Genomic DNA, 13,224 nt, shown 5'->3' with positions numbered 1-13,224 from the left:
GGGGGGGAGTGAAGCATAAGAAAGCAGGTTACAAGCCTTAGCCGGAAATGCACCTCATCACTTTTAGAATGGGGCAGTGCTGGGAAAACAGTACATACTCAGTCCTTAATTCAGACTGCTGGTAATGCATATTGTGACGTTGTGCAGTCTATATGGTTTTATAAAAACTTGATAATAAGTCAATATAATGTAACTGGGATAGTTTTAGAGAAAATACGGTAATAAGTGAATGTAACGTAACTGGGATATGCTTCATGCAAAAGGTCTCTTGTAAGGTATCAATACAAAGCTTATAATCTACTGAGTATGATCATCTGATTTGTATAAATGTACCACTCTTGTATCTAAAACTAGAAATATAAAATGTAACTCTGAGGGCCTATTGTAATTATGTAAAGTGTGGGCCATTAATGATGGTTTGGAATCTTGATGACTCCCATTGTCTGCAGATAGTTGTGTTTACCTGTGAGTCTCCCTGTATATGTGTGTGCTGGCAAGTGGGCAATGAAGTCTTGCAATGACATGTGATCATGTCACCTGAACTGGAATCCATCTTTAACCTGGTGCTTTTCCAGTGAGGGGGGGTGGAAACCCAGAGAGACAAAGGGTTCCCGCCTTATGCAAAAGATATATAAAGGGGTGGAACAGAAGAGAGAAGGAGAGGAGCCATCATGAAGAATCCCCTAGCTATCACCTAAGCTGGAACAAGAGCTGTACCAGGGGAAAGAATTGTGCCCAGGCCTGGAAGGTGTCCAGTCTGAGAAAAACTTACTGAAGCATCTCTGAGGGTGAGATTATCTGTATTTAGTTTGATTAGACATAGATTTGCACATTTTATTTTATTTTGCTTGGTGACTTACTTTGTTCTGTCTGTTACTGCTTGGAACCACTTAAATCCTACTGTCTGTATTTAATAAAAATCACCTTTTATTTAGTAATTTACTCAGAGTATGTATTAATACCTGGGGGAGCAAACAACTGTGCATACCTCTCTATCAGTGTTATAGAGGGCGAACAATTTATGAGTTTGCCCTGCATAAGCTTTATGCAGGGTAAAACGGATTTATTTGGGTTTAGACCCCATTGGGAGTTGGGCATCTGAGTGCTAAAGACAAGCACATTTCTGGGAGCTGTTTTCAGGTAAACTTGCAGCTTTGGGGCAAGTGATTCAGACCCTGGGTCTGTGTTGGAGCAGACTCGAGTGTCTCGCTCAGCAAGACAGGATGCTGGAGTCCTGAGCTGGCAGGGAAAACAGAAGCAGGGGTAGTCTTGGCACATCAGGTGGCAGCTCCCAAGGGGGTTTCTGTGATCCAACCCGTCACACATATGATACAAAGTGCCCCATGTATCCCCCTGTTGTGGAATGCACCCCTTGTGGCAGAGCTGTGCTTCAGAATCACAGCTTTCACTTTTAAAGACCATTCTAGCCCTCATAGTACACTTGGCTCATTTTTTTAAGTTAACCAAGTCAGTATTATCTTCCTGAAACAATAGTTCTGGGAGGTATACATTGCCCATTCAACTCAATAAGGATGTTTTTCTAAGTGATATGCTCTAGTCTAGTTTAAACAGGAACAATTCAGGGAAATCCTATGGCCTCCATTATATAGGAGGTCAGACAAGATGATCACAGGCATTTCTGGTCTTATAATATATGAACTCTGACAATTTAAATGCCAATATTGTTAACAATTTCACTGCTGATTATTTTAGCAGAAATACACAGCTGATTTGCTTACACAACAATTCAAACAGTCACCTACACCTCCACTGGCACCAAAAGCCACAACTATCCTCAATCCAGCTGCCAAAGTCTCTGGCTTCCCCCAACTTCTATGATGCAGTTAGTCCAGCAGTTCTCAAACTGTGGGTCGGGACCCCAAAGTGGGTCACGACCTTGTTTTAATGGGGTTGTCAGAAGTGGGTTGGGGTGAAGCTTGAGAACCCCTAAGTTAGTCTGATATTGACAATGCCTGTGTGCAATACTGAAAGCAGAAGGACAACATAAAAAAATGAATTTAATATCAAAACAATTTTATAATTTTCATATTAAAGTAAAAGACTCATTTTAAAAAATTATCTGGCGGTGTGGCAGAATTGCCAGGCTGCTTTACCAGAGTACCACAGAATCCAGGAACCTTGCAACAGAATCAGGGCAAGAGTATGTGAGGTCTTACCCACTATACAGCCTCCGAGTGATGTCTAAGGGCTTGTCCACATTTGAAAGTTAATTAAGATAGGCTGTGAATTTAGCTGTTCTTGTCCAACTCCATTTGTGGACGCTATTATTCCAGAACAAGAGTGCTTTATTCCTGTTAAGCTTAACCAAGTGGCTTACCTGAGTAACCCAGGAACTCTCTCTATGTGTAGCAAACCCTTAGTTACACAGCAGTGAGGTGTATCAAGCTGCTCATTTCAAGCAGATTCAGTCAAGCTGTTGAGATTCATTCACATGCAACTATCAGGAGAAACACCACTTTCAAATCTGCCTAGTCAGCATACAATTTATACAATATAACCCACTATTATCAGATCTAACACTCAGTTTGGTCATCAGTGATACGAGTTAACAGACTACAGAGAATGTAGTATGTTGTAGCCGTGGTGCTCCCAGGATATTAGAAAGAAAAGGTGGATAAGATTATGTCTTTTATTGGATCAACTTCTGTTGGTGAGACCCACCTTGTCAATCTACAGAAAATTTAATTAAACCACAAGAATTAGCAGGTTATTCCTCAAGAACTTATCAGCTACAGTGAGTCAGATCATCTGCAGAAAACCAGAAAGTGGTATAACTTTTATTGCATACAAGAAAAAGACATTCCATTGCCTGAATATATAAGAGAAGTTCTAAAAGTCAAATAACTCAACCTTATATATAATTGCTTTACATCTACATTTTTGTTACATTTGGTAAGTGAAAACTTTGATCTAGTGGTTGGCCAAAACCAACAGTAATTCACAGGATTTCAGGCCTCTCTCCCACCATTATATATATCTTGGCTAACAATAATCTACACCAGGTTTAAACCCAGTGATGATCTGAAATAGTTTAACTTTAACCCCTTGTGGTGGAAAGGAGAAGGATTTAAAAAAAAAAAAAAAACTTGAAAAGGAAAAGAATATTGCTCCCCTTGCTAAAAAAAATGGTCAGAAAAAAATACGGAAATCCGGGAGTGGGTGGTGGGGGGGGGGGGGGGGGGAAATCACAATTCTTTGAATATTTCTACATTGCTACAAGACTGTGCAGCACGATGACACTGAACTCTATTCATTCTTCATTGAATTACTTTAATTTAAGATAAGATTCTCCACAGATCAGTTAATCTGACCCCACAAAAAATAAAATAAAATAAAATCAGATTTAACAACCCTTCTTCTTGCCCCATAGTCAATCAAAAGCAGGCACTTGAAATTCCACCCATGCTTTACGTGAACTATGTGAAGCATTAGTGATTCACTTTACATTGATTCCTCTGTTTTTTCTGCATGTTCTTGATTAATTATTATACTGGTGTTTTAGCTAGCCCAGACTGTGTCTGGACTTTTTTTTGGGGGGGGAAGGGGGGTGTTCATTTAAAAAAAAAAAAGTGACTCATATGCTGACTTTATCTTCCACATTATATATTTTAGCTTGCCTTTTCTCCTTGCTTTGATTCACATTGATTTTTCATTTGGTTCTTTTAAGTGAGTGTTGGGAGAGAAGAAAATAAATATTTAATGGAATTCAAAATAATCCTGGTATCAAGACATTTGTATCATTTATAACCCTGATGGGACTCCAGTGTTTGATAACTACATTTCTACCTCAATGTATATCATCAGCCCCTAAAGTTTCAAAACCCTGCTCTAATTACACAACAGGCGCTAGCAAATCTTTCTACCCAACACATTACTGTATGTCATTCTTAAAACACAAAATGCCATTGATACAGGCAGAAGCGTGCCACATATTTCATTGGGACTCCGCGTATTACTTAAGCAGTGAGACACAACAGGCAGTGCTTTTCTTGGCAATTACAGCGGAGCTGTATGTTGGAGCTAGGATGCTGAAAGTCAAGTCATTTTATCCACCCAAGAAGTGAAATAATCACCCTAAAATTCACCATCTGTGGTAGCCTCCTGCTATTATGAAATTGAATAAATACAGAAAACAAACATTTGTTAGCATCATGAGTATCAATGTCAGATCACAGAGTCATAAAGCTCTAATTGAATGTTTTGAACCTATTTCGATTTCACTGAGATACATGTGACATGGCTTTAGATCCAGCCACCAGCACAGCTTTCCCACAGTCACTCTCACACTAATGTCTATGCCTAGCAAATGCACAGATCTGGCACTTTGCTGTCACTTCTCTTCACCCCCCCCCCCCCCCAAACAAGTAACCCATTTAGGCTAAAGCTCCACACACACATCTTTAAATGTCAAACAACACTTCAAGGTACCTGCTTATATGATTTACACTACATTTTGTGAAAGAAAAATATCTGTGTCTTGGCTGACAATTTATACACCCATTCTGAGTCTGACATGATGTATAAAAATTACAAACTGTAACATTACAAAAATAAATTTATAATGAAAACACAAAAAAATTCAGCTGCAGTACTTCTAGCAGGAATTCCGACAATAAATCAAATCTTTGTCACAGAATGGATGACATATATTTAAAGAGCTTGCCCAAGCTATCCAAAAATAGTTTCACACGTTTTCAAATGCAGAGATATTCTTTAAATCTTTTTTAAAAAACCTGTCCCATCACTAGGGATCTCATGCAGCATTGCATCTCACCAATACCCAACAGGAATAATGGTATTAGAATTTGACCCCTGTTTGTGTTGGGTATCACCTTACTCCACTTGATCCTCTTGATTTCAATGGGATTATTCATGGACTAAGAAATCTAGCCCAAATATTTTTATAGAAGTTTAGCATGCACCCCAAAAGGACAGAAAGACATTTAAACTAAAAAAAAATTGCTTAAAATGATTGTTTTATATATTAATTTAAACAGTGTTAAAGGTGGGCAAGTGCTCTCAAAAGGCTGACAAACTAAAACACCGAGCAAAACTTTTAAGCAAGAAGTGCTGTCAAATTGGTACTGGAAACAGTGTAAATGCTAGCATGGACACTAGCCTTCACAATTCCTTGACAAAAAGACTTGCTTCAACCAAGTCTTTTTGATACCCTATTGAAAATTATGTCCATTCTATGCCAGCAGTTAAACATTCAATACCCACTGTTCACAACTGTGAAGGTGTGCACATGGCTTCAACAACAACAAAAAATAGAGCAAAAAACTGATGCTAGCACAGTGGTTTTGTCAGTAGATGAAAGCAAGACATTTACCACCCCTCTCTCAAAAAATAACTGCACCAGCCTATGTGAAATAGCATCCTCTTGCATTTTCCCCAAATGCATGTACCCATCTTGCCCTCTCTTTGGTTGCACTGTTGTTCGCTGTTACGACGCAGCTCTATTTACCTCGCACCGCGGCTCTTTGTGTGTATTCTGCCCCTGTGGGATTGCCAGCAATCAATCGAGGGACACGCAGGGGCTGCCATCCCCTTTAGGGATTAATCAACGTTTGCAAAGCGCTCTGGGGGTGCAAAGCGCTGTGTAGATGCTCAGCGAGACCCAGGGTGATGGGGGAGAACAGCCCTGACATGTCTGACACAAACCCACTGCCAGCAAGATAATCACCCGGAGCCAATCCCGCCCGCCCCAGGCACAGAGAAGTCTGTGCCCCCAGCACAGAGACAGGGGAAGCAGAACCCAGACAGCTCAGGCTGGGGGGAGAAACCCAGACACCGACACCTCCTTACTGATGAGCAGCGAACACACCCACCGCAAAGGGGGCACGTTTGTGGGGAGCCTCGGGCCCTGGGGCCCCCTCGCCGGAGCATGGGGAGACCGGGGTTAAACACCGGTGGGGCGAAGGGTCCCACCGTGGGGAGCCGCCAGGACTAACCCCCGGTTGCGGCACGAAGGGGCCCCACCCGGGAAGCCGGCGAAGGATGGGCTGCGATCCCCAGGCAGCTCTGGCCACCCCAGCCCCGGCAGGGGAAAAGACCCAGCCCCGCCCGCTGCCCCCTCACTCACCGGCTGCGAGCTCTCCCCTCGGCCGAGCCCCGTCTCCGGCGGCCGGAGCAGCCACAGCCCCAACAGCACAATATGGCGAGCGGCAGCCTCCGCAATGGAGCTCGGGAAATAGAAGGGAGTTACATATTCATGGCCGGGGCCGGGCAGGGGGAGCGGGGATGGGACCGGGCTTCCCGAAGCCCCCTCCCCCGGCGGGGAGCGAGACTGCTCAGCTAGCGGGAACCCAGCCCTTCCCTCCCCTCACTCTCGGCTGCACAGCCCTCTTCAGCAGCTCCTTCGCGCCTCCGCCCCACCGGGCTGCTCAGCCTAGATCCAGCCCCCCAGTGCCACTGCCCCCCCAGGGCTGCACAGCCCCGCTCCCCCTCGCCAGCCCATCAGTGCTGCCCCCTGGCAGCACAACCTTCCTTGGCCTAGCTCCAGCCCCTCAGTGTCCCACCTCAGCCTAACTCCAGCAGCTCAGGCCCAAGCCCTGCACTCCCCCAGCCCCACCCAATGCCTTCATCTTCACTCTGCACTAACAGGCTGAAGCTCTGTGTTCCTTCCCTTTGGCTTCTCCCTTCAGGCTCCCCACCCCTCATCTTGGTTCAGCCTATTAGTGCAGAGCCCTATGCTTTGCTCACTCTCTATCCCCCATTTTACCTCTAACCCTCTGTTACAGAGCTCTTTGTTTTCACCCCCACATAACCTTTACCCCTAGGCATTGAAGCTTATACTGAACCCAAGGAATGCTCCCCCTTTACCCTCCCTAGCTGAGCTCCAGGTGTTCAGTGCAGAGCCTGGGCTGCCCCATTAGCACTCCCTGGGTGCTAATGCTTGGGCTCCTACCTAATCCTGAGGTTTAGCCTTCTATTCCTCCCCTCCTAGCGCCCCCCACCTCCACCCCTTGGCCCCTTAAGCTGAGCTCCAGACATGGAGATGCAGTACCCTCTATTCCTCTATCCTATCCCAACTCTCCCAGCTGAGCTCCAAGTTTCCTTTAGCTGAGTCCAAAATGTAACTACTACAGCAGAAACCCTTTTCTACTGTTTTGTATTATTCAATACTTTCCAGATGATGAAACTGAACCAAGGAATAGAAAATACTTTTCAGCACTCCTCCCTTTCTTTGTTCAACATCACACACTTGAATTAAGAAACTGAACCAGTGAAGCCCACTGGAGGAGGAAGATGCAATACAATATGAGGATACCAGGAGGGAGCAGTAGCTTTTTATTGTGCTATAATAAGACATGTTGGGCTGCATTTGTGTTTTCACATTTACCTACCACTGACTTCAAGAGACAGCTTATATCTGATTTCCAGATGAGACCTTGAACGGGGGTCTGCAGTACTTGTCATTAGATAGCTCATGGTCTTTCTGGCAATACTTGTCTCACTGTGTCCGAGTGCCAGTTTGGGTAACTACCTTTTACCTGCCTACATTTTTCTCCTGCAATTTCAGTAGGATGTGTTCCATTCTTTTCTCTCCTTAAAAGTTTTCTTGTATTATGTGGATTGCATGTGTGAGACATGAAATATATCTGTTTGTGAATCACCATGCAAAGCTAAAGGAGTATATAAATTCCTAAACACACACACATACACTCACACACACACAAAAGTTAAGATAGAATTAAGGTTGCGACAATGTCCCTAATATGGGGGGGGGGAATTACAGAGTTATTGTAGTTACCCCCAAAACAATTACAGATTCAGGAAAGTCTGATTTCCTGTGAAACCATTATGAGTGCATTTTAGTGTTCGTGGTTCCAGATTAAACTGTTTTTTACAGACATTTGTGTTTATTTCATAGTTTTTCCTCATGGTGTCACTCCAGTTGTTGAAGTACTAGTATAACTTCTGTTGTTATAAACTCTACTTAAGGCCTGGTCTACACTACGAGTTTAGTTAGAATTTAGCAGCATTAAATCAAATTAACCCTGCACCCGTCCACACAACGAAGCCATTTACTTCGACATAAAGGGCTCTTAAAATCGATTTCTGTACTCCTCCCCAACGAGGGGAGTAGCGCCGAAATCGACATTGCCATTTCGAATTAGGGTTAGTGTGGCCACAATTCGACGGTATTGGCCTCCGGGAGCTATCCCACAGTGCACCATTGTGACCGCTCTGGACAGCAATCTGAACTCGGATGCACTGGCCAGGTAGACAGGAAAAGCCCCGCGAACTTTTGAATTTAATTTCTTGTTTGCCCAGCGTGGAGAGCACAGGTGACCACGCAGAGCTCATCAACACAGGTAACCATGCAGTCTGAGAATCGAAAAAGAGCACCAGCATGGACCGTACGGGAGGTACTGGATCTGATCGCTGTATGGGGAGAGGATTCCGTGCTAGCAGAACTACGTTCCAAAAGACGAAATGCCAAAACATTTGAAAAAATCTCCAAGGGCATGATGGAGAGAGGCCACAATAGGGACTCACTACAGTGCCGCATGAAAGTTAAGGAGCTCAGACAAGCCTACCAGAAAACCAAAGAAGCAAACGGAAGATCCAGGTCAGAGCCGCAGACATGCCGCTTCTACGCTGAGCTGCATGCAATTCTAGGGGGGGCCGCCACCACTACCCCACCCTTGACCGTGGATTCCGAGGAGGGGGTAATCTCAGCCATGCCTGAGGATTCTGCGGACAGGGAAGATGAGGAGGAGGAAGAGGATGACGAGCTTTCGGAGAGCACACAGCACTCCGTTCTCCCCAACAGCCAGGATCTTTTTCTCAGCCTGACTGAAGTACCCTCCCAAGGCATTATCCCAGACCATGAAGCCATGGAAGGGACCTCTGGTGAGTGTACCTTTGTAAATATAAAACATGGTTTAAAAGCAAGCTTTTTTTAATGATTAATTTGCCCTGAGGACTTGGGATGCATTCATGGCCAGTACAGCTACTGGAAAAGTCTGTTAATGTGTCTGGGGATGGAGCGGAAATCCTCCAGGGACATCTCCATGAAGTTCTCCTGGAGGTACTCCAAAAGCCTTTCCAGAAGGTTTCAGGGCAGTGCAGCCTTATTCCGTCCTCCATGGTAGGACACTTGACCACGCCGTGCTAGTAGCAAGTAATCTGGTATCATTGCATGACAAAGCCTGGCAGCGTATGGTCCCGGTGTTTGCTGGCATTCAAGCAACATCCGTTCATAATCTCGCTGTGTTATCCTCAGGAGAGTGATATCGTTCATGGTAACCTGGTTGAAATACAGGAATTTAATTAAGGGGACAGAGGTGACCGTTCCTACTGGGCTGTTTGCCTGTGGCTGAAAAGAAATCCTTCCCTGCAGTTAGCCAAGCCGGGTGTGTGGGGGGGATCATTGGCGCTGAGCTTTTCGCGTTTGGCTAGCAGGGATCTTCCCTGATACCAGCCACGCAGTGGGGGGAGGGGTAAAGAGATCATCCCAGAGAATTGGATGGGGGAGGTTAAGTTTGGTTTCTGCAGGGATCTTCCCTGATATAAGCCACACGGTGGGGGGAGGGATAAAGCGATCATCCCAGAGAATTGGATGTGGCGGGGGGTTAAGTTTGGTTTCTGCTGCTGCACATTAACAGGAAAACCACAGCACTCAACGGGCTTTGCTTGGTATGTGGGGAAAAAAGGGCGCTGCTTTTAGGAAGGTTGCAGAAGCCAACAGACAATGGCTTACCATGGTTGCATGCAAGCCGAATTCTGTTGCCCGGACCTGCGTCTGTGATCTCTAACACGAAAGCCGCAGGCACTCAATATTAAGATGCAAAATGCGACCTTGTACCGAAATCACATGTGCTGTGTAATGTGAATAGTGTTGTTCACCGTGAAAGAGTATAAGCATTGTTCTGTAAAATGTATCTTTTTAAATACTTCTCTCCCTTTTTTCCCTCCCTCCCGCAGCTGCAAATTTTTCAAGCCTCCCTCCTCCATCCCAAAGGCTATCTCAGATAAGGCGGCGAAAAAAACGGACACGAGACGACTTGTTCTCGGAAATCATGCAATCGACCCACGATGAAAGAGCTCATCTGAATGAGTGGAAGGACACAGTATCAAAGTTCAGGAAAGATGCCAGTGAACGTGAGGACAGGAGGGACCAATGTGAGGACATGAGGGACCAACGTGAGGACAGCAGGGACCAATGTGAGAAGAGGAGAGACGCTCGAGATGAGAGGTGGCGGGATGCAACGCTGCTGCTGCGTGAGCAAACGGACATGCTCCGGCGTCTGGTGGAGCTTCAGGAACGGCAGCAGGATCACAGAGTGCCGCTGCAGCCCTTGTATAACCACCCTCCCCCCTCACCGTGTTCCATAGCCTCCTCACCCAGACGTGTAAGAACGCGGAGGGGGGGACGGGACTCCGTGCACCCTCCCACTCCATCCCAGTGGACAGCCCAAGCAAAAGGCTGTCATTATTTTGAACTTTTTTAGTGGCCTTTTCCTTCCCTCCTATCCTCCTCCCAAACCCCACCCAGGCTACCTTTTCAGTTCTCTCCCTCTTTTTATAATCGATTAATAAAGAATACATGATTTTTAAACGATAGTGACTATTTCCTTTGAAAGCAAGCTGTGATTGAAGGGGAGGATGGGTTGCTTACAGAGAATGAGTCAATCAAGGGGGCGGGTTTTCATCAAGGAGAAACAAACAGAACTTTCACACGGTAGCCTGGCCAGTCATGAAACTGGTTTTCAAAGCTTCTCTGATGCGCAGCGCTTCCTGGTGTGCTCTTCAAATCGCCCTGGTGTCTGGCTGCATGTAATCAGCGGCCAGGCGATTTGCCTCAGCCTCCCACCCACCATAAAGGTCTCCCCCTTACTCTCACAGAGATTGTGGAGCACACAGCAAGCAGCAATAACAGTGGGAATATTGGTTTGGCTGAGGTCTGAGCAAGTCAGTAACGTGCGCCAGTGACCCTTTAAACATCCAAATGCACATTCTACCACCATTCTGCACTTGCTCACCCTGTAGTTGAACAGCTCCTGACTACTGTCCAGGCTGCCTGTGTATGGCTTCATGAGCCATGGCATTAAGGGGTAGGCTGGGTCCCCAAGGACAACTATAGGCATTTCAACATCCCCAATGGTTATTTTGTGGTCTGGGAAGTAAATCCCTTGCTTCAGCCATTTAAACAGAGTAGTGTTCCTGAAGACGCGAGCGTCGTGAACCCTTCCCGGCCATCCCATGTTGATGTTGGTGAAACGTCCCTTGTGATCCACCAGTGCTTGCAGCACCATTGAAAAGTACCCCTTCCGGTTTATGTACTGGCTGCCCTGGTGCTCCAGTGCCAAGTTAGGGATATGGGTTCCATCTATCGCCCCACCACAGTTAGAGAATCCCATTGCAGCAAAGCCATCCACTATGACCTGCACATTTCCCAGAGTCACAACCTTTGGTAGCAGCAGCTCAGTGATTGCTTTGGCTACTTGCATCACAGCAGCCCCCACAGTAGATTTGCCCACTCCAAATTGATTCCCGACTGACCGGTAGCTGTCTGGCGTTGTAAGCTTCCACAGGACTATCGCCACTTGCTTCTCAACTGTGAGGGCTGCTCTCATCTTGGTATTCTGACGCTTCAGGGCAGGGGAAAGCAAGTCACAAAGTTCCATGAAAGTGCCCTTGCGCATGCAAAAGTTTCGCAGCCACAGGGACTCGTCCCACACCTGCAACACTATGTGGTCCCACCAGTCTGTGCTTGTTTCCCGGGCCCAGAATCAGCGTTCCACGGCTAGAACCTGCCCCATTAACAACATGATCTCCAAAGCGCCGGGGCCCGCGGTTTGAGAGAATTCTGTGTCCATGTCCTCATCACTCTTGTCGCCGCGCTGCCGTAGCCGCCTTCTCCTCGCCTGGTTTTTCAGGTCCTGATTCAGCATAAACTGCACGATAATGCGCGAGGTGTTTATAATGTTCATGATTGCTGTCTTGAGCTGAGCGGGCTCCATGCTTGCCGTGGTATGGCGTCTGCACAGTTCACCCAGGAAAAAAGGCACGAAACGGTTGTCTGCCGTTGCTTTCCCAGAGGGAGGGGGAGGATGTACCCAGAACCACCCGCGACAATGTTTTTTGCCCCATCAGGCATTGGGATCTCAACCCAGAATTCCAATGGGCGGGGGAGACTATGGGAACTATGGGATAGCTATGGGATAGCTACCCACAGTGCAACGCTCCGGAAGTCGACGCTAGCCTCGGTACATGGACGCACACCGCCGAATTAATGTGCTTAGTGTGGCCGCATGCACTCGACTTTATACAATCGGTTGCCCAAAATCGAATTCTGTAAATTCGGAGTAATCCCGTAGTGTAGACATACCCTGTGAGCAGAATTTGGTTAAAGCCACATGAACTGGGTAAAGGATCCTGGAGATAGGGGTGGATAGCTTGGTGTTCTTTTAAGAGCCTTTTTGGGCTACTGGTTAGGGCTTTTGTGGTCTCTTGGGACTTTATATAAAGGAACTCACAGTGAGAGAGAGACTTTACACTAGACAAAGGAAACAGCCTTGGTCAATTTAGTAGCCTAGTCTTTAGGTCTCAAGTGAACATCTGCTTATTTTTTAAAGGCAAGAGCTTGTAAGAAAAGGGGAATGCTCCTCTTCGCCAACACCATGTCCAGCTGGAAACTGAGCAAAGAGCCTCCAAGAAGAGTCTGTGATCTGGACAAGGACTAAAAAAAAAATTATGACCTGAGACTAAATTGGACTATTACTGTTGCAAGTGTGGAATTCTTGATTTACCTAGAAGGCTGAGCTACCCAACTAGAAAGGGGGAAATGAGAAACTGGCTGCATCCAACTGTGATAAGTAGCCTACAGTGCCCAATTTAGTCAAGTTTCCCAGAGTTCCTTTTTATCAGGTGCTAAAAAAATGTTATAACAAACCAGTAAACTAAATTAGAAACTTTAACACCCCTTCCACAATTAACAAAATTTCTTTACCAGCATTGTCAACCCAAGAGTATCACAACTCTCAGGATATTTTGGTGTCTTCATAAACCCCCAGCTTTTGGAATTATGTTTGACAGAGTCACAGTTTTAATCTAAAAACATGTTTCTAGCCCTCATGGTTGCAGAGGAGGTGGACAACATGAACCCAAAAGGCACAAAAACAAAAAGGGAAAGAGAACCCAAATTTATTCTTAAAAACTGATGATTTTTAACCCAATATCATTTAGTGG

At 45.7% G+C, this 13,224-nt stretch overlaps 1 protein-coding gene across 3 annotated transcripts in view; it reads right to left on the bottom strand.

Moving 5' to 3' along the window:
- Positions 1 to 6,290, bottom strand: part of LOC112103414 (E3 ubiquitin-protein ligase RING2) — a 52,240-nt gene extending 45,950 nt beyond the window's left edge. For all 3 annotated transcript variants that reach the window (XM_029912414.1, XM_029912415.1, XM_026656025.2), the window contains exon 1: positions 6,107 to 6,290. The gene's annotated coding sequence lies outside the window, so the exon portion shown is untranslated. The remainder of the gene's footprint in view (positions 1 to 6,106) is intronic.
- Positions 6,291 to 13,224: the final 6,934 nt, after the last annotated feature.

This window comes from Terrapene carolina, unplaced genomic scaffold, assembly GCF_002925995.2.
Source record: "Terrapene carolina triunguis isolate 2854851 unplaced genomic scaffold, T_m_triunguis-2.0 Scaffold211, whole genome shotgun sequence".
In the NCBI taxonomy this organism is placed as follows: Eukaryota; Metazoa; Chordata; order Testudines; family Emydidae; genus Terrapene; species Terrapene triunguis.
Note: the sequence above shows the minus strand (reverse complement) of the source record. Positions and strands in the feature narration are given on the sequence as shown.